The 21,443-nt window shown below is 36.1% G+C and overlaps 1 long non-coding RNA gene across 1 annotated transcript in view; it reads right to left on the reverse strand.

The window, feature by feature from the left end:
• Positions 1–8,288: 8,288 nt before the first annotated feature.
• Positions 8,289–21,443, reverse strand: part of LOC113237498 — a 72,021-nt gene continuing 58,866 nt past the window's right edge. Inside the window, exons 3-4 of the long non-coding RNA XR_003311036.1 lie at positions 10,871–10,966; positions 8,289–8,442 (exon numbers count right to left, since the gene is read on the reverse strand). This is a non-coding gene — a long non-coding RNA (uncharacterized LOC113237498). The remainder of the gene's footprint in view (positions 8,443–10,870; positions 10,967–21,443) is intronic.

Here is a 21,443-nt window from a genome sequence, read left to right on the forward strand (position 1 = left end):
GTATACAGGTTGTTACTCAGAAATATGTAACAGTAATACAAGTACAAATACTATCACGTAATTTTTACTAGCTAAGCCAAAAGTAAGAACTTCTAGTAGCTATACTGCTGTCTTACCCCTATCGCTTCCTCGTCCGCATCAGTTTTCTTAAAATTTAGAAAATTTACTATTGGATCAATGGTCCGACCTTCCTGCATGTCTCGAGATACAGATTTTAAAGGTTCCACGAAACATGCAATTTCGTTAAAATTTAAATTTTATCACGGTTCTTTCAATTGCCGTTAAAACGATAGCGAACCAATGGTATTGCATAGATTTTTGAAGAAGATATTATGGGATAGGACGTATAAGGTATGCAGCTAATTACGTAATTTATTAAAATTACAAAGAACTTTTGTCTGAACCAAATTCTCTAGTAATCAAACTATTATAAATTAATAAATTTCGCCATTGGAATGCATATCAATTCTTATCCGCTACCTAACAAACCAGGAAGTGTTATGTTACAGGTCTATCTAATATAACTTCTTCAATAGTGACAGCCTATGCAGTGCCAAAAGCAAAAAGAAAACCGTTTTTGTCACTTTATTTACGTCTTGTTTCGGCACTGAACGCCCAATTGCCGATACGTTGTAGGTCTACACAGTTTCCAACAATGAAATCATTATAGCGGCCGATCAAAGATGGCAGCGTAAACGATATTCCCCTTTTTTGCAAACACTGTCAACGTTTTGTAATTTATTACTCTGGTCTTTGTTAAGTTTTGTTTGCCTTTAGGCTATTTAATTTTCAAGTAATGTAATACGTTCATTTTCATTTGCAATAGAAGTTTTGTTATTTATAATGATGATGTCATTTTTAATTGTATTTTTCATTCAATGTATATAGTGTATTTTGCCTTATTGAAACCTCCGGTAATCAGAGCCATGAGAGTTAATTCCGCTGAAGATTGAACTTAGCTATTCAAAAGAGAAACTGAGCCAGCCTCCTGAGCATGACATGTAAGTCACTTGATAAAACTTTGTAGAATTTTTTTATTTTCTTCTATATAAACGTATTTGCTACATTATTTCTTGCCTTTATTGTATAGATTATATTCTGAAATGAGTATCATTTTAGAATATTATGACCGCCGCAGTTTTGATCATTGTTTATGCTAAGTCACCGCCAGTTTAATGGGTTTCATATTATATGACACGATTCAACATTTAGGTTGACCATTGTCTAGTTTGTTGTTTGTGTGACTCTTGTCTGTCTTTTATCTATTTTTGTTGGACGTGTTGCATTACTTAAATAAAGTATATCTATCAATCTGTCTAAGCTAAATGACGGTACCGTCATCGTCGTCAAACTTCATTATAAGTCTTAGAAACGGCGTTCACTTTCTTTCGATATAATAAAGCTATTAACGATGTCGCACCACAATCTACTGTAAATACATCACTTCCCTTGTTTCGCTGCCGTCGCTACTTTATTATTGCAAGTATATTCCTTTGTTATGGCTCATTGTGTGCAAAAAACAAAAAGCTGGACAGTAGTGCGTTTGTTACTTCAATTGTTAAGTTCTTGATTGTTCCTAAAAGTTGGTTTATTTTTATTGTGTCAGTCATTTCGTTTTGTATACTGTGAACTTTCATTTATGTTGAGTATTTTTTTAATTACTTAATTTCAATAATGTTTAATATGAAGGGCGGACATTATGCTTAATGAAGTACTAGCAAATCGCACACATTTTAAAAATTGTTATTTTTATCATGTATTTACACATGTTTTGTGTTAGTACGTATATGCATGTCATGTGGCAATTTTTGTACTATCATTCCATTTTTATACCATACGGTACCAATATTAAATATTCTTTTGTCAATTGAAAACTGACTCATCCCAATTTTTACAACCAATCCCCTATCTTCCCTCAAGAGAAAGACGTAAAACCAAATAATTGACAATTTACCACCCAACAGGCAAATAAAACTTTTCCATTACCAAACATCGGACATAAATGTATACCAATTTACAAATACAGTTGATACTGTTAATTTTTTACAAAAAATCTGTTTATTTACAACTTTACCAATGCCAAACGTTACTTGGTAGTCTTGTATAAAAGTACCTTGAATATACGGTAATCAAAATTCGTCACACCTTCCTTCGGCACCCGCCCCTTCTTCAAACAATACCTTTCATCAATTTCTTTACATATCACGCAATTTAGGGGTGAGCATAAATAAGTTTCACTTCATGTAGGGATGTTATTTAATGAAAAGAATTAATTCATCGAAATTGAAGGTGGTCAAGTTTTTAGAAATTGTAGTGTTATTGTTTGAAATAACATCGATCCCCCAATTCGGTCCATCACTTCTATACTTTTGAAAAGTCATTATTTCTTAATAACTATTATGAGAAATAGAATTTTGCTACTCCGAAAGACGTCCACTGCTGTACATAGGCCTTCACCATAGAATGCTACAACGAACTGTCCTATTCCATACCACAATAATATTCCCTCACCGTAGTTCCTGTCTCCCACTTCAGTTTCTTTCAGTTCTTCAACCATTAGACTAAATATTCAGATTGTTTACTTCTAGCTCCTTTCATTTTATTGACTCACTCAATTTTTATGTCTCTAATGTACAAAGTTCAAATCATTTTCAACACTATTTAAAATTACTGGTTTCTTTTTCGTTCCGCATGTTTATGGCCAAATTTGTGGACAGAAGTCTTCTATAGTCTATTATTTCTAACATTTTACCTGTAATTTTAAACAATATTGAAACTCAAATTTGTAAAGCTTTGTTAAAACTGCCCATTATGAGCACTTAACCGATTGGATACTGTTTCTAATTGTTTTATTTTGTTCCCTTGACAGCTAGGTCTATTATAACTTTTGTTGTTGCCTTTAGTTCTATTGCGTTGTAAGCCACTGTTACAGTTAGTCAATTTTTATAGTTTTAATGGCCATGAAGGCTTTGTTTAAATCTTTAATTACCTGTGCTAATGTTGACTGAACATTACAATTGATCTCTGCAATCTCTCATTACACGTATGTTAGTTTTATGAAAGTCGACGGTGTGATTTTGTACAGATGGTAATATATATTTATTTTGCAACGGCTTATCAATGTTCACATATATTTAATACAATGCAAAATAGACGAGTGTTTCGGGCTTCCTAGTAGCCCGAAAGAAGAACGGGTAGGCTTGGAACCAAATTGAAATGTTCTTGAAGCACACTCTCCGAAATGTATCCAATAGAAAGAATTTCATATTAGTATAGGGTGCTATTTTCTGCGCTGTACACAAATTACAATAGTTGGGTTCTCCTGAACGCTATAGCGTGGGCCTTTTCAAGGCGAAAGTGAATAGGTTTTATGTAGGTGTGTATGGTCTTCAGACATTGTGGAGTTTTGGCTGTAAGAATGTCGTCGTCGACGAGATGGGCAGATGATATCGCAAGCGTCGCGGGGCGATCCTGAATGAAACTAGCGCAGAACCGTGGGAAGTCACAAAAACTTGGAGGCTGATGATGTATGCTACCGTCGACCTTATCGTCATTTTGCATCGGGTGAATGTGCGACTGTTTCTGAGCACATACAACCCGAGTATCTATAAGGTGTGACTGTAGTCAGGCATGTTCCAGTCGAGCTCTTTTCATCATTGACCCTATCTTTGCTCCCGGGCTAGGTAGTAGTCAATAGCAAGGATGAATTCAAATACACATTTATTTTAAAAATAGAAAGAAAAATATATTACTTGTGTTATTTTTGTTTTTTTTTTAATTGTTCTATCAGTTATTATTTTGTTACTGTAACAAACATTATTACTGCAACGTCTTCACTCCCTTCTTCTCCTACGACAACTTACATATTTTAAGCAGCATACGAAAAAACAATTCCAGAAACCGGCACAGTCAAGCTCATTAACGCATCAGTAATACACGTTCCTCATAAAACAACACCGTGAAACATAAAACCATCATCTCGAACAATTAAAACAACGTCTTCGACTATTTTTACGATTATTGAAAACAAAAAGCATCGTCTTTATTCATCATGTCTGATGGCTAATTCGGGTACAGTCGACACGACAAGGTCGTACATTCGCCTCGGTTGAACCAACTAGGAGCATAGACCTCAGGTTTAGTGTAGAGCTTTAATATTTAGAACTTCATAAACACCGACGGCCCGATCAAGATTGCAAGTAACCGCTGGTTGTGAGTAGCACAAGACCAGTTGTCGTGGCAGCGTTAGGGGTTAGTTTATGCTCAGCAGTAGACGTCTTTGGGCTGAATGATGATAATGAATTCGCACTAGGACTTTGAGCAGCAATAAGCAGATACCAAATATCATACTTGTTACTTCTGCCTGGATAGGTACTATCGTTTTAAAGATAAAGATAAAGGTAGATTTATTCGTGGAAGTAGGTACAATAAATTAATTTCAATTAGGTCATAAATAATACATTACAGTGACACTACAACCATTCCTTGAGCGAGACCTTTAATATTATTTGTCACGACCTCCGCAGCCGAGTCGTTGTTTTCGATTTCCATAACACAAGTGCTTCAGTTACTTACCTCGGGATCAAAGCAATGTATAGGATGTTGCCTAATATTCATTTATTTATTTAATTGAAATAAAAATAACATAGTAGAAATCGTAAAGGAACCAACCACTTTAGGACAGCCCCAAGATTTCTCAATTGTCATAAATAGAATTTTATGTTTCTTGAATAACAAATGACTTAGTATCAACAAATCCAACGCAAGAACCCAAACCACGAGAGATTTATTAGAAAACACACTCATACAACCTATCGACACTTAAAAAAAAGAAAAGGCATAAAAAACAAATTATATTGTAAATCTTTTACTGGTGTACTTGGACAAAATTTATAAGCTGTCGACTAGACACCCAAGGCTCTGTTATTTGCCAAAATTACTATTTTTGCGCAAATGAACCAAAACATTTATATATTATTTTGTTTTTTACTAGTCCTGTAATGTTAGTTATTTGGTCTTTATTATATTTCTTCCACGAAATATTAATATGCATACATAATATATAGAATTGAAATATTCATTTGGAAAACATCTTCTAAAAGCTAAATTGACACAACAGACCAATACAAACTGGTCAAATAACATCACAACAACCAAACTACTGGACCTCTGCAAAAAAGACTTATTATTTCTATACTCGCCTGCTTACAAACAAGGACATATAACAGGTATCAATGAAGATTGGTCGAGAAACGAGCAAAAAGATTCAATGGTCATTGACTGTGCAACAGGTAATATTATTATAGAAGATATTCCGTAACAAATAATGGACAACTGTAATTTAGGAATGATTACATTTATTCATAATTTATTGAAACATTGTATCGGAATTTAAGATGACAGACAGTTAGGTATAGAGTGGAAGTGGTATACCAAAATTTAGATTTATAAGGTGTAAAATGTAATAAGCAGTGGTAAAACAGTGGGAGAACGGATGCTTCTCAATCGATTTCCCTTTGGTATGTACCTAAATAAGTCCTTAATGTCTAAGTTACGTACGTTTAAAAAGTTTAGTAGCAATATCTTTTGCTGAAACAACAAAACCTTTGACAAACGTATGAAGTCCCTAAAACGCATTAGCTAGCAAGGCGAACTAGGGTCTAAGCCCTCTTCTTAGAGAAGATCCTTGCTGAGCTGTGAGACCTTAGAATAATAACGCATAGAATAATAGTTTCATATCAAACGAACTGTCACAAGTGAGGCAAAAATCAAATTCATGTCGGCTAGTTTTAGTAGTAGGTTAATTTTCGGTTTTAGTGAATATTTATATAAAAATACAAGTTGAAACGCGTTACTTCCTTGTGGAATGTGATCTATTTTATGTTTGTCTGACGTATTTTTATACTCATGTACCGCACATTTCATCATTTTAGCTAAAATTCTGGAGCTGTTCGCGGTATCGTTGACCTTGAGCACTGAAGGCCCGCCAGCTCGTGTAGGCCCTTTGGGAGCGCTTCATTTTGCCTCACTTAGCGTGTGCGGGATAGGTTTCTATGCGTTATTATTCTAAGTGTGAGACATATAATGAATGATGAAAAATGTAATGTAATGACATTCTTTTCACCCTCCTTAGTAAATATAAAATGCAACACAAATACGAATGCATTACGAAATTATGGTCAATTTAAAAAACTTACAAAGCCGTAATAATAGAAACAAACAAATGACAATACTACAAAAGATAATTCAGAATTTCGTACCAACGACCGCAAATAGGAGTCGCTGAATGACAAAAGGCAATAAATAAGCAGAACAACAGAAGAAAAAGTTCCAACAAGCGAACAGGTTGTAACATGTTGGGGTCCTGTAGAATAACAAAGAGATATAGCGACCTTGTGCCGACCTAGAACAGGGTCAGTTCAACGGTCCGATGGATGGTTTGAAATGATCGATTTAATATAAGTTGTGCTGATTATATTTACGACCACAATACCTACATCCCTTCAGGCGTACGTGTATCATCAATTATCCTCTCCGGGAACAGCGTGGAACAAGTATCTTAAGGCTCGACATTTCAACGTTAGCCTAGATTTTAGGAGGTGAGGTGTGGAGGGGTCACCTCTCGCGTCAATCAATCAGCGAGGTGTATTGTAATGTAGATTATTTTAGGTGTTAATTAGGGCTTCAGTTAAAAATCAAAATTTACTAGATTCTCTGTAGTACATAAAGAGAAATAGCTCCATTGAAAAATTATGTACAAAGTTAGATATTTTATTCTTATATAGTTCGTTTTTGACTTGTATTTTAGCCTGTTCTCAGGATTTTATATGATTAGATAAAGTGCATCCTATCGCATAATTTTATTTTGATTTATGATATCGTGTAACACATTAGCACAATCTTTAAACAATATCACACGGGACTTATCACTTATGTTTCAGGGTGACGGGTGCAGTGGCAGTGCCTCGCAGATCTTTACGATTTAAAGCTCTGAGGGCACTGCAACTGGACAGGCGTGGAGCTTACCATCAGGCGCACGGCTTGCCCTTTCTGTCACTTGATGTTATAAAAGAAAAATCCTTGGGTGTATCCATTGACTTAGAAATAAATGGACGACGGGTCTAATACAAAAACCACGAAAAAATGTCCCAAGTCAACCTATTTAAACGTAGTGACATGTAAAGGAATATAAAAAAGCTAAAACGTTGAATTTAAATTGTAATGTCATCGCAGTACTGTCTAATTTTGCTTGCTTCGCTGTCAGTCGAACAAACGAAGACTAAAGCGTGAATGACGCTCTGTATACGATTTTAACGCCCTATAAGTTCGGACACTTTTTAGCGCGAACCCGACGTCCATATAATTGTAAGTCAATGGGTGTATCGTATATTTTTTGTAACACCATTATTTAATAGTAAATATCTAAACCATTTTGATCGAGCAAAACAGTTGTTCCCACTTCTCCTCCAATTACTCGCCTTAACCATTGAAATCCGTCGTCCTCTTTCTTTTTAACTTCTTTTTCATTCTTTCGCCCTCTTTTCCAACTGCAAATGACAACACTTTTGTGAATATTTTCAATCTTTTCAATCATCTTCATTATTTAAATTTAAGCTTATTTTATTCATAACAATGTCAAAACTAGTTAATAAATCAATAATACAACAAGTTCGTTATTCTTACTACATAATTGCTTCGCATGTTTAAGTTGTTAGAGCGAATTTGAATCTAAATGTACAATAAAATTGTGCAACTAATTAGAATCTTGCGCAACTGCAAAAGACGTTGACCGATAAAACGTTGAACTCGAAAATGTCCGCCTGCAGCATACGAATATGGTATTTCAATATATTTCGCCATATTTAAACAGGTTACGAATAAATAAATTATAAAGATGAATTAGATACTGAATTAAGATTAGATTAATAATTCTCCTCAGCGTTCGATCTTTGAATTAATAATTAATAACAAACTAAAGAGTAATTTCATACAATTGAATGTCATGGTAGTAAACCATCGTGATATTCAATAAACTGTTAAGAAAGTCTTAAAAATTAGGTCATAAACTAGAATTAGCCCATAAATCAACAAATAACGGTTATTAAAAAATTTGCACCTTATAGTTTGTAGTTGTATAAAAGACGACAATGCTAAATACAACAGTCATCGTCTTGAAGTTCCTAGTTGTTTAGTACCAAACGTAAGCACATACCTAAAGACGTAATTTCCAGACATTCTGCTTGCAAGTAACTGCATCTGTAAGTATAATTTACAAAACCAAAATTCACGAAAGTAGTTCGATCCAAAAACAGAAATCTAAAAGTACTAGTGACCTTCTTTGTGTATTCTCTGTCCGCTGTCCCCGTGTGGATGGCTGGCTGATGGCAGTAAACGAATGCGACGAGCTGAGGACCGGGCGAAATGGCGCGCATTAGGAGAAGCCTATATCCAGCATTGGACAGCGATAAGATAATGATGATTATGAACTAACAAATAAAAACATCGTTCTACTGTAAAATTTCAAATTAGGGCGTTGTTTGGGCCGTATTTTTGGGCCGTAGGTTTCTATATATCTGTCTAGTTTTGACTAAATTAAAGTTGCCTTAGATATTGTTTGACAAAAACACAGGCCTCGTAAATGTATACCCGCTCACGCGATACATGCAGCCGTGGACGCATGCCGCCACAGAGCGTTGCGCGATTCATGCGTCTCTGGAAGCATACCACATTTAGAGGTGCCGGTGATGATTTTATACCGATGTATCGGATATCGAAGTTATAACAGGTAAAAGAACTAATATTAATTGCTATTTCGGTAAATACTCTAGCAAACCATAAAGCTTTTAATGCCTAGGTCTGTCATTTAAAAAAAATAAACAACGTCAAAAATACGTCACGACAATCGTGTGAGTGTTATTGTTTGGGCTGTAGATTTCGGTGTTTATTTATTGAAAACATACCATAAGTAGCGTTTTTTAAGTTTACCCTGAATATAAATGTTTATAAACTATACTTTAAGGAGTAATTTCATGGTAAACGTTAGAACCACTCAAACGGAATATTATCATATTTATCCAAGTACACCAAAAATTTCATTTGTGCTTTTTAAGTGCAGGATTTGCGGTGTATTACTGCATTTTATTTGAGATGTTTTTGTTGGTAGTACGGAGGGTATTTATTTAGCAATGCAGAATAATAATTTTTATTTATAAAAACTTGTATTTACACTGAATGCTTTTCTAATTTGCGAAACCAGATAGCCGCCATTTTGCGGTAGGTTTATCCTATCCTTTAAGGGCCGTGTAGGTGGGGGCAGCGCATCGCGTGAGCGGATACATCGATGGTAGGGTTTAATATCTTCAGTTTTCTAATGTAAGGTACGCAAGTCTCTCGATGACCCACACCATACATAGCCCTGACACATTTCTTAAGGGTTTTAAATAGTCGTAAAATATGGGTTGCAACAACGTTTTCCCAACCTTACTATAGCAATATTTACTGTAGCACATATATCCAGCTAAGTAATATCAATAATGCTTAACGCGCAGCAGATGTAGTTACTAGACGAGAACCGGTTGAAAGTAGACTCAGCAGGTCTAATGGAAAATGGCAAATATGCGAGATACGATAAGAATGCTACATATGCGCTTGCACGTATCTGGTTTCTTACATTGTGTTAATTGGATTATTCATTAACAGTAACACATTTATAATTGAAGTTTCTTATTCGTGTGTGATCACTCATGCAGTTATTGTATTTGCTATTTATTTAGTTTTTGGAAATTGGAAATTTTACCTCTCGTAAGTGACATGAAACGGAATTGACTCCGTGTTAACTGTTGCTTGCATTTATCTCTTACCACGAAATGTTTTTTTATTATTATTGTCCATATATATTAGTCAGTGGCGAGCCATGAAAATAGTTGTTAGTAAACTCGGAGCAAAACGAAAATGAGCATTATTGCATTCCGGTTTTCAAGGGTAAGAGAGTGCTGGTGAAATTACTGGTACACGGGACTGGTCAACTTATTGTCTCCGGTTGACGTATGCAATGCTCTTCAGATCTTTGCGGTAATACGACGCACGTGTCGCTTTCCACCAGGCGCACGACTCGTTCATCCCGTTTTTTGGTATCATAATAAAAGTGTCTTTAAAGAGGTAAGTTTGTTAAAATCGCCAGGCAATGTTGTGTGTAGTTTACATATGTTAAAATTTAATATAATTAGACTAAACTTTTGGTTTTACCAATTTGTCTACTATCTCTTTTAACTGTAACTTTGCTTTTTATTAAAGTTTGGGTAATGGTTGTTTGTTGGCAATATTGAAGTGTGTTGTTATTTTGCGCCATTACAATTTATGGATCGTTTTTTTTACTGTAGCAACACGAGTTCTTCAAAAATATTTAGACGTTATGTACGTCTAATTATATTTAGACGTACATACAGTTAACCTAAAATATTGTTTAGATTCATCTAGCCAAGTATTTTTTCTACTTTCTCACCCTGATTCTACCTTCTAACAGTTCTATTCTATTCTATTCTACGATTCTACATTCACATCTAACAGAGCGGTAGTAACGAAATCCATATTCCATATTTCTGAAATCCATCCATCCATATTTTTTAAATTGAAATGCGGTTGGATTTTTTTAACTATGTACATTCCGAAACATTTATTTGTTTGAAAAACCAAATTAACGGATTTTGGGTCCGAAATACATAGTTTAATTTCTAACATGTAGCAATGGCAGAAATCTAAAAATCTCGACATTGAAATAGCATACAAAATTAAATACAGAACACAAGGTCCAGAGAAAGTTAACAAACTCAAAATATGCACTCGAGAAGACAAAAACAAAAGCCGTACGCACACGTGCTCGCGCACCTTGGGCAGCTGCGCGCGCAGCTGTCGGCAATCTCGCCCGCACCTTTCAGAGAGACCATAGCGATTTATTGTACTGCCTTACCTGAAAAAAAAAAAGGATTGTTGTTAATTGGCTTTAGATGCAAATAAGGTTACATAAGAAGGCTTTTAATCAACTTGTAATTGACATATGTCTTTTAAGAGGTTTATAAGTTCCGCGACTACCTTATTGATTTAGATAGATGCTAAAGTTATTCTTGTTATATATATCGTCAATGTTGTCAGCAGTGAAGTAGAGCACTTTAAAGTAGCAGTAGAGAAAGGCGAAGGAGTTCATCCAGGAAAGTACTGTCATCTTACTTATTTCCTCTGCCAAACATTGCAGATGTAGGTGAAATTACAGACACATGGAAATTGTCAACTTACGTTTTTTGTTTATAAAAAACAAGTTATAGCGTTCGGGAAATAAGTCCGTAGGAAGAGAATTCCACTCTCTAACCGCTCGCCATATAAATGGAAGAGAAACGCTTCGCACGAATCCTGGGAATATCCACGACATAGGGGTGGAACCCCAGCCTACGACTAGTCCCCCGATGATGGACCTTTCCATCGGGAAAGAGGAATTAAATTATGCAATTCCATCGCACACTTTCTGTCTCTCCGTTACGTATCAGGGTGACGGGTGCAGTGGCAGTCCCATTCAGATCTTTGTGATTTAAAGCGCTGAGTGGTACTGCAATTGATAACAGTTAATAACAGGCGGCAAGTGACACGCCTGTCTTTATGGACTGTCCGTAAAGACAGGCGTGTCACTTGCCTCCAACAGCGCGTCTTGTTCGGCCCGTCACTTTGTCTCATAAAAAAAATTCTTATATAAAACCGAACGTCATTGTTACGTATTTAATGTAAAGATAATCAAACGCAAGACCGTTTCCATATTTTATAACTCTTTATGGCGATAATTGTGCTTTGAAAGAAACGTCAAAAACAGGATGTAAGTAACTTAAAAACATTTATTAACACCTTAACCAAAAGTGTATATCACTAAGATTACAGAATAATCGTATTTACCCCTTTTATTCCGAGTGGTAATCATTAGAGCGTACAGTTACAAACCTTGCAAAGTATACGTAAACAATATAGTAAGACAACGTGACGTCGCACTCTTGGTGCTTTTATCACACGATGGTTTGAAAATGATATGACTACAAGAAACTAAAAAAAAATTCGTAAAATTTCGTAACTCTCGTACGTAAGCATAAGGAAGTTATTGACTAATTTCGTTCATACAATTTTGAACTTTGTCTTACGTATTTTACAGATGTAGCCTCATTTATTACACATTACAACACATTATAATTTTAAGTTCTTCTGTTTTACGCTGGTACGAAACCTGCAGGATGGAGAAAATTCACAAAACCTTTTACAGGGTGCCAAAAACAAAAATGTTTCATGGCGTCAAAGAACCGTTTTGTTAAAAAAAATCAATTCGCCAAAAAAAATTTTAACAAATATTAATTTTCGTTTTGAATAAAAACTCGAAAAATCATCACATTTTTCTTATTATTATTTTTAACGCACACACTCATTGCCCCGCATTAGGACAACCATGTGTTGCGGGTACCATGGACTCACACATAAACAACCACAAATTACACCTAAACTCACGAGAGAAATAAATGTAGGCCATAGAAATGTTCCAGAGGCATTACAATTCAATCGTATGTATAGGTCCTACGCGTAGTCCACCCGTTTTCCAAATGTTGTACTCGATACACTTTTTAACAAGATGTATATCGTCCCCGTCAGTGAGAGAGGTATTGTTACTAAAAATGTATGTACTTAAGTAACTTAGGAATTTAAAGCATAAGGTACGTTCCTAGGCAGATCTTACCAATTTGTCTACGTGCTTGCTGCAGTTCTTTGTATTTGGGTTTAAACGCTTGTAACGGGTAACCTATCACAAACGTATGTCACAAAATACGAAGAAATAACGTTTGATCGTATTTTCATTACCTCGAAAACCGAATTATAACGAAACCGCTGTTCTTTCATGATATGTTGGATGTTTACCGCAAAGACACGATTAGGTTTGGTTAGTTAGGTTAGATAGTAAAGAAAAAACATTTTCCTCTCGAAGTTAATTTCGAGGTTATGAAAATTCGAGCAAACGTTAGTTCTGGAAAATATCATTTCGGACTTCTGATAAGTAACCCCTGTAACGCCACCTGTGAGAATTTATGATCAATCGGATCGACAGAATTTTTCTTTGAGTTAGTTCCATCTTTGCATCAAAATCTTTTTCTTTAAGTTTTTTTTAAGTATGTTATCATTTGTTTCCTTTTTTACTAGATCAGGCGATTTGTTATAATTTTTGTGGACATGACGTGTGGGTTACAAGAATGTAGGGTCATTCTAGATCTAGGTGGAATTAATCTATTTTTGTGTCGTTACACATATTTTGATGGCATGTCTTGACAGCGTTTCATTAAATGGCAACAGACATCGGTCTATTAGCATCAGCTAATTATGACAAATCTATTTCATATAGCAAAGTTAGTTTCCCAAAAATGGTGCAACAGAACGAAAAGTCTTGCACTTGGTGCTATCACCTATGTGTCACGCCTGTCTATAGCAATTACAGTGCCACTCAGACCTTTAAATCGATCGATTAAGATCAAAGATTTAAATATCACTAACACTGCGCCTGTCACCCTGAGACATAAGCTAACAAGTCTTGCGCAGAAGTCAAGTCTGTAATTTCATCAGCAGCTTTACCCTACAAAACCGGAACACAGTAATGCTGACATTACTTTCCTGGACGAACTGGTTCACAAGGACCTCGACTGCTACAAAAAGAATAATGAAGGTGATAAATGCTCAATGTACTCCCGCGACCTGGGAAGACTATCTCCTTAGAGTTATTTACTCATTCTACTGATTACATAATGACACCGTAATCGTAATCAAGTTATCGCCACCTAATGATATATAATTTGTTTCCGAGTGGTAATCGCGACATCTTGGTAATTTCATGTTGCTGGCTGGAGTTAAGAAGCTTCTTTTGTTTAGGTGTATTGTTTTCTTACGCGGTAACGTTGTAACTGTATTTTTAAGAATAGCTAGCTGTCCGCGTTAATAACTCCACCTCAAGGATAGGAATCAATTTCCTTTATAATATTCACACCAATAATAAGAGTTAATGGTATAACCCAGGGGCACAGTGGTTTCTTTTGAGTTGGTCAACTTTTATTTGTAATTAGAAATAAGCTCCCCGTGAGACGAACCATTTATCTTCCCTGTACGTCTAGCGCACTCCGGGCAACAAACAGCGAGATTCTTACGTCGATGCGCAAGTCCTTTCACCACCATGGCAGACATGTGCAATGGTTTCGGGCTGAAAGTGTATGCTATCCATGTGATTTTTTAAAATATTATTTTTAATAAAGCTTGTGACACTTTGGTGTCAATATCAACCTTGTGATGTCAATCCCTGTGGATTATATTATTCCACTACATCGTGTCGCCTCGTAGTGAGAGACAAGACCTCACATATGAGTATAGAGTTTTAGCCCATGTCGCGAACGGTTCACCCAACACGACATTTAACTCCCCAGCCTACCAAATATCCCCAAATTGAAATTGGCTTCTCAGATCCACATAATGTTACAGATTCCACTCTTTTTATTAGATGGTACAACTTATTTAAGGGAAGGTAACCAGTACGCAGTCTTAAAGCCGAGACCAATGCATTTCTAGAAAACTATATGGTCCATGCGATGAGAAGAAGAATACCTAAGGAAAACATCGTTTAAAAGTCTGCAGAAGGTTCACAAATCCTGGGAATTGTGTGATGTCCACAAGGCATTAGGCTAGCGTTGCGGCCTATGAATTAAACCCTAGATAACACCCGTGTAAAGCAAACTGCCTTCGTGGCCGAACGGTTACCATTCTGATTTGCCACGCAGAGGCCCCGGTTTCGATTCCCGAGCCGGGAGAATTTGTGTGACCTGAATTTGTTTTTCTCGTAAGTTTGTGTGTAGCCATGGCATTACGCACCCGAGATACAGGGTTTCCTCATGCGCCTGATGGTAGGATGGTAAGCTACACGCCTGTCCATAACAGTTGCAGTGCCACTCAGCTCGCAATCGCCAAGACCTGAGACATAAGTTGACAAACCCCATGTGCCTGTAATTTCACCAGCACCCTTACCTTCAAAACCGGAACATAGTAATGCTGACATTGCTGCTTGGCGACGGAAATAGATAAGGTGGCAGTACTTCCCTCGACGAACTCGTTCATAAAGAGCTCTACTGCTACTGACTATAAATATCGCACGATTGATGTAATAATGTCACATTTGCGAAATGACATATTTTCAGGAAAGAGGTTTAAAGGTTCTACGAACGAAATTAATATTTTTATACTTAAACAGGAGACTTTGAAAATTTCCCACGTACGTAACTTATTTCATGTAGTACGTATTATTTTTACGAATTTCATGCCATAGAAGGACGTATGATCACATGTTACTTGTTACAGACGGCCGTATGCGGCTGGCCGGTCAGAACAATATGAGTAGAATTACATAAATAATTCAGGGGCTTTGATTGGTCTGGCGTAGTCCGCTGCGCATTGATAGGGCCAGTACGTTGTGGGAGACGTCGTATCGGCATTATAAGAGAATCTTGTAAGATTTGTTGGTTCACTTTCATTCTTATTCAATATTCCGATCCGAGTTGTTTTTCGATTCTTCATCTTGTAAGTCAGATGGACATAGAGATAAGGTGTTCAAATAACTTTTTATGAAAATGTACACAGTCCACTTTCCTAAGTTTCAATAAACCGGAAGATTTACGTTATACAAAGTTTTATTGAAGAAAATGGCAATACCGAAGTAAGTCTGGCCTGATTCAAGGCGGATTCAGCTGGGATCCAACAGTTTCTGGTCCTTCGAGCCGGATAGGGCTGGGAAACCAACATGACTTATATACCTTTGATATAACTTATATATGAGCTTAAAAGTTACAGATCAAACTTTAAACATTTCCCTTGAAAAGTTGTCATTATGCACATATAGTGTTATTTCGCCAATGGTGCAAATTTGTAGCTGTAGTTGTGCTCTACGACCTCTACCACGATACGTAAACGATATTACTTTCGCACGTTGCTACGAACATTGGAGAGTATCGTTTTCACTAATGACGTGTACGGTGGTAGGAAAGGGTGATTGATGCTATTTGGCACAAACTATAAGTTAGTTTTTCGCTAGCTTTCTTTGATGTCCATGCACTTTTTAGTGTACCTATCACCTTGAGAACCACAACCACTTTGCCCTAACCTTCAAAGCATACAGAAATGAATTACAATTCACATGAATAAAAGATCACTGATCCAATTCAAAACGCAACTGAACCATAATAACATAATGCAAAGGAAAAAAAGAGGGCTAAAAAGGAGGTCAAAAGAGGTCAGTGGATATTTATCTCCAGGACATATAGCATATGTGATTTGTTAGTGTGATTGATTGACTACGTGCGTTTTATTGTAAAGTGAACGATCTGATTACTAAATAAATATTAATACAACCTTTCGCTTTTAGATTGAATGTTGTAAAATAACACCACACCTGCCTCCAACTGGACAAGAACCTCCAGACTTATTTCGCCTCCCCCTCAGTGTTTTTTTTTATTGTTAGTTCGATTATACTTGGGAATGTTAGCCCTTTTTAAGAACATTGTAATTGACATTGTCCAGTCGTTGATAACGAGTGAAAACTAAACCATTGGGTTCTTAGGGTGCATACAGATAGGGTGATTGCGTCTGTTTGCGAAAGGCTTGCGATCTGCACACGTGCATTATGTACTGCGATTTGTTCACATGGCGCTCGCGCGCCGTCAATGCTTGCCTGCCGTACCTGAGATTACAGATTACACCGCAGCGCACATGTAGCGCATTCACAAGATTTGTACGCACCTTTAGGTTTTTTCGCGGTTGTTTCACATTGTAAATGAAATTGTTTATTTCGGATCTAAATCTGGTATATTTGTTTCTTCAAATAAACAAATGTTGCGAGACCTTTGCAGATGTCATGGTCACGTCTGACTTAGATGGTAACTTAACCATTGACTGACTGGTTGAAGACTTCTTCAACCAGTATTTTTTAGTAAAGGTACTACACAATTTCTTGAATTAGTAATGGACATGGAAGGGAAGGTGAGAGTGGAAGAAACGAGCAAAAGTTCTGTGCACACTCTTTGAAATTTTGCATCATTGCAGCAATAACATCTAGTTACTGTTTATAAAAATGGCAGTAAATTACTTTCCGCGAAACCAGTGAAGATAAAAGGTAGGCGTTCACAGATCCGCAGCGCACGCATCTCGCACTTTTCGTAGCGAGCGGACGAGTGGAACTTGTGTGTGCAAGACAATGGATTTGGAAAGTGATGAAGAACAATTTGTCCTAGTGACTTGTTTGTTGGCAAAAGAAGAAAGAAGAGAAAAAAAAGGAAACATGATATCTGGCTACATGACATATTTAAGAAGAGATCACAACGCGGCGCACAGTGGGCCCGAATTGATTATTCTTGGACATGGGAATAACTTGTGGAGTATGGAGCTAATTTTTTTTATATGATAGATAATAATATTCCTAACAACTTTTATTCTTGTATAATTTCTTGAAAAGTTGATAGTTTCGGAGAAAATTTTTTTTTTTTTGGAGAATGATACATTTTATTTGTTATCTCAAATATACGAAAATGTTAAGTTTGTGGGTTACTACAGTATAGTTCCAATCATTTTCTATGTAGAAAAAAATAATCCGTCTGCATATACTTGTAAGTAAAGGTGCGGCAAAATTGCTAACTCATTTATGTACTTCTTTTAACAAAATACATGAGCTTCGACTAAAGAAAAATTAATTTTAGTGTAATTAAGAGAGTGTTATAACAATAACATGATAGTTAAGTAGACACTAGTATATTGTGTTAAAAAATTAATAACAAATCTAAAATTTTGCCACCTTTTTACTCGTAAAGCCGTAAGTACCTGCAGATGGATTATTTTTTCTTGATAGAGAATTATTGGACCTATATTATAAATGAACCACACACATTACATTTTCCTACATTTCGAGTTAAAAAATAAAACGTTTATTTCTCCAAACAAAAAAAATATTTTTTTTTTCTCTGAATTAATCAGCTTTTCAAGAAATTGCATAAGAATAAAAGTTATCCGGAATGTTATTATTTACCATATCAAAAAAATCAGCTCTGTATTCCTAAAATTGTTCCCATGATTAAATAATAATTGATAATTCTTGGACATTGGAATAACTTGTGGAGTACAGAGCTAATTTTTTTTATATGATAGATAATAACATTTCTAATAACTTTTATTCTTGTATAATTTCTTGAGAAGTTGATAGTTTCAGAGAAAAAAATAATTATTATTTTTTTGTACGGAGAAATATACTTTTTATTTTTTATCTCTTAATGTAGGTAAATGTAATGTGTGTGGTTTATTTACAGTATAGGTCCATAGGTACAGTATACATAGGTATAATGCGATACGTCCGATGTGTGCGCTGCGGATCTGTGGACGCCCTTAAGAGGAAGCAGAGGAAAAATTCCTAATCTTCGACTTGATTTTAGAGGGGTATATCCACTTTAAAGTTAAAAATAAAATATTGTATAAGTAACTACACGATATATTCAAGCATAGACACTAATCAGAAACATAAAACAATAAAGTTTCCTCGATAGATAAAAATCACGAAATGACCTCTAATTTTCACATTTTTTCGATTCATCCTCGAAATGCTACAGGTTATTAGGACAAAAATTAGATAACTAATTATATTTATGCATGATCGAGAACTGTCACTACGGATTTTTTTAAATCCCTTTAGTTTTAGATTTATTCCGCTAAAACGATTGAGTACGACGATTTGGTACTTTTAATGCGAAAAATTCAACATCTCCTGTCGCATGTCACGCGAACTTCAGGCATATATTTGTTTCACAAATTTGGGCGGAGCCAACGTCAAAACTTTTTTGGCATGAGAGCTCTTAAATCGTGCAAAATAACTCCTCTTGTGAATATTTTTTTCATGCTGTTAATGTTCCCATTCTCTCTCTCGACATAAAATTAATAAAATAAATAACACAAGCGCAACTACAATTTCAGTGACAGCAGTGCTCCTTGTGAAGGAGTCCGTCCAGGGAAGTACTGCCACCTTACATATTTCTGCGGCCACGCAGTAATGTGAGCATTACTGCGTTGCAGTTTTGAAATTACAGGCACATGGAATTCGTCAACTTATGTCTCAGGGTGACAGGCGGGATGGCAATGCCACTGCAACTGTTATGGACAGGCCTGTAGCTTACCATCAGGCGCGTTCGTCCCGTCATTTGATGTTATAAAAAAAATCACTAACACCCAGCACCAACACCACGATTGTGCAACGCTCGGCCGAAGAATGAGCTCGATCAGAACGGTAACATTTTTATTTTTTACAATTATACCCATAATTTAACATGTATGGTAATTTTAATTTCCATTTTGACTCCAGTGTCCACGTTGGTAGGTGAACAAAAAACTTTTATCAACATTGTACAGTACTATTCCTAATTCAAATGATTCAACCAACTATGACTTACATAAAACCAATACACAAAAGAACTCTAATAACAAATCCCATTAAACCAAATCAAAAAACGTCATAAATCAATCAAACTTAAACAATAATGATAACATTTAAAAATATCTATCACATTGTCACATAATGCGTGGCTCATAAAAAATATTTATCACTGTAATCATAATCCGTCACAGGTTGAACACGTCAGCTCAGGAACTGGCGCGTTCGCCCCACTCACAAAGGCGAGTGTTGGTGATGTTAGAGTACAAAGAGATGTTAAAAATTGGACCCGTGTCAGAGTCCAGATCACGTAATATAAAGTGATTAGGGAGATTCTCAAGCTGTACCTATGATAAATCAGTAACCACAAATAAACGTTTGTTAGTTCTACTTATTCTATTATTTAACTGCCTCCGTAGCCGAACGGTTGCTTTAGCTGTAATTTGTGGTTGATTGGTTTTCCTAGTGGGATATGAGGATTTGCGTCAAAAAGAATAATGACAATAATAAAATAATATGATAGTTTTTCAAATTTTCATTCAAAACGAAAATTAATATTTGTATGAAAACTTGCAAAAATGCTTTGCCAAACATAAACAAGAATTACGTTGTGCAATTGCTTTTTAAAGAATCAAAATTGAAGATAGAATTTGAATGGTTACAGAATGTCCCTAATGATGGTGCTTTATTTCCAAGTCAGATGTGACCTATGAATGTGATTTACAGCCGATATGTCCGTTTGTCCGTCCGTTTGTTTGTTCCACCGCTCGCTAAGCTCTCTGGAATGCTTGGATCTACATAGAGTTATGTATTTGGAATTATTATCGCTTATGGGCAGGGGATAACTGAGGGTGTACAAGGGCTGGGTACAAGAACGTCGGGTGTCCAGCGGCGAGGTGGGCAGACGTCATCGCATTGCGAATTGCGGAGCGAACCTGGATGAGATTAGCACGAGACCATGGGGAATGATACAGAAACTTGGTGGACTATACCCAGCAGTGGGTGAAGTCAGGCTGTATATTGTCGGCTTATTGCAAGTCACTGCCTGACAAAAACAAACATTTTAGGAGACCAATTCATAGCTTTTTCTTATATTGAAAGGCCATTAAAAAAAATACAATGCCTTATTTTATTTTTTATCAATACTTTTTTTTTATAATACCAAATGATGGGACGAAGAAGTCGTGGGCCTGCTGGTAAGCGACACGCCTGTCCATAACTGTGCCACTCAGAGCTTTAATCACAAAGATCTGAGACATAAGTAAAAATTACCCTTTAAAACCGGTACGCTCAGATTACGGCTTGGCGGCAGAAATAGGTAAGGTGGCAGTACTTCCCTGGACAAACTCTTTACAAGCTGCTCTATTGCTAAATAAATGCTAATAAAACAATGCTTACAATGCCTTGTGGGTCAATATAAGAAAAAGTTATTAACTATCCTGAAATTTTTGTTTTTGTCAGATAGTGAAGCCAACGATATGATGATGACGATGAGGGTAGATACCAGCCTGGATACAGGTCTCTTTTTAGGGAGAGGGGTGTGTAAGTGATGGTCTGTCATTTCGGGAGGGTATGAGACTTTACATGTTTCCCAATGGCTGTGAATCTTCTTTGAAATGCAGGGTTCGTCATGGTATTTGCCTGCGCTTCAAATCCACATCTGTCGCGTGGCAGATGCTATGCCAACTAAGCCACGGAATAAACAAACGGACCTCACGAATTTTTCCATGTGTTTGTTGCAGATCTTTGTTTTCGGTTTTTAACGACCTTTTTTCCCGTAACGCCATCTGTGAGAAATCTATGTTATATTTGGTACGTTTTAGGGCGCATTCAAATTAGTCGCCGTTAGACGCGCTGCATCCGTCGCGCTGCTGAAGTGTGTAGCATATGTATATCTATATGTTTTTCAATGTTAAACATTTATGTTATTGTATTT

Source organism: Hyposmocoma kahamanoa, unplaced genomic scaffold, assembly GCF_003589595.1.
Source record: "Hyposmocoma kahamanoa isolate Upper Pololo Valley unplaced genomic scaffold, ASM358959v1 93, whole genome shotgun sequence".
In the NCBI taxonomy this organism is placed as follows: domain Eukaryota; kingdom Metazoa; phylum Arthropoda; class Insecta; order Lepidoptera; family Cosmopterigidae; genus Hyposmocoma; species Hyposmocoma kahamanoa.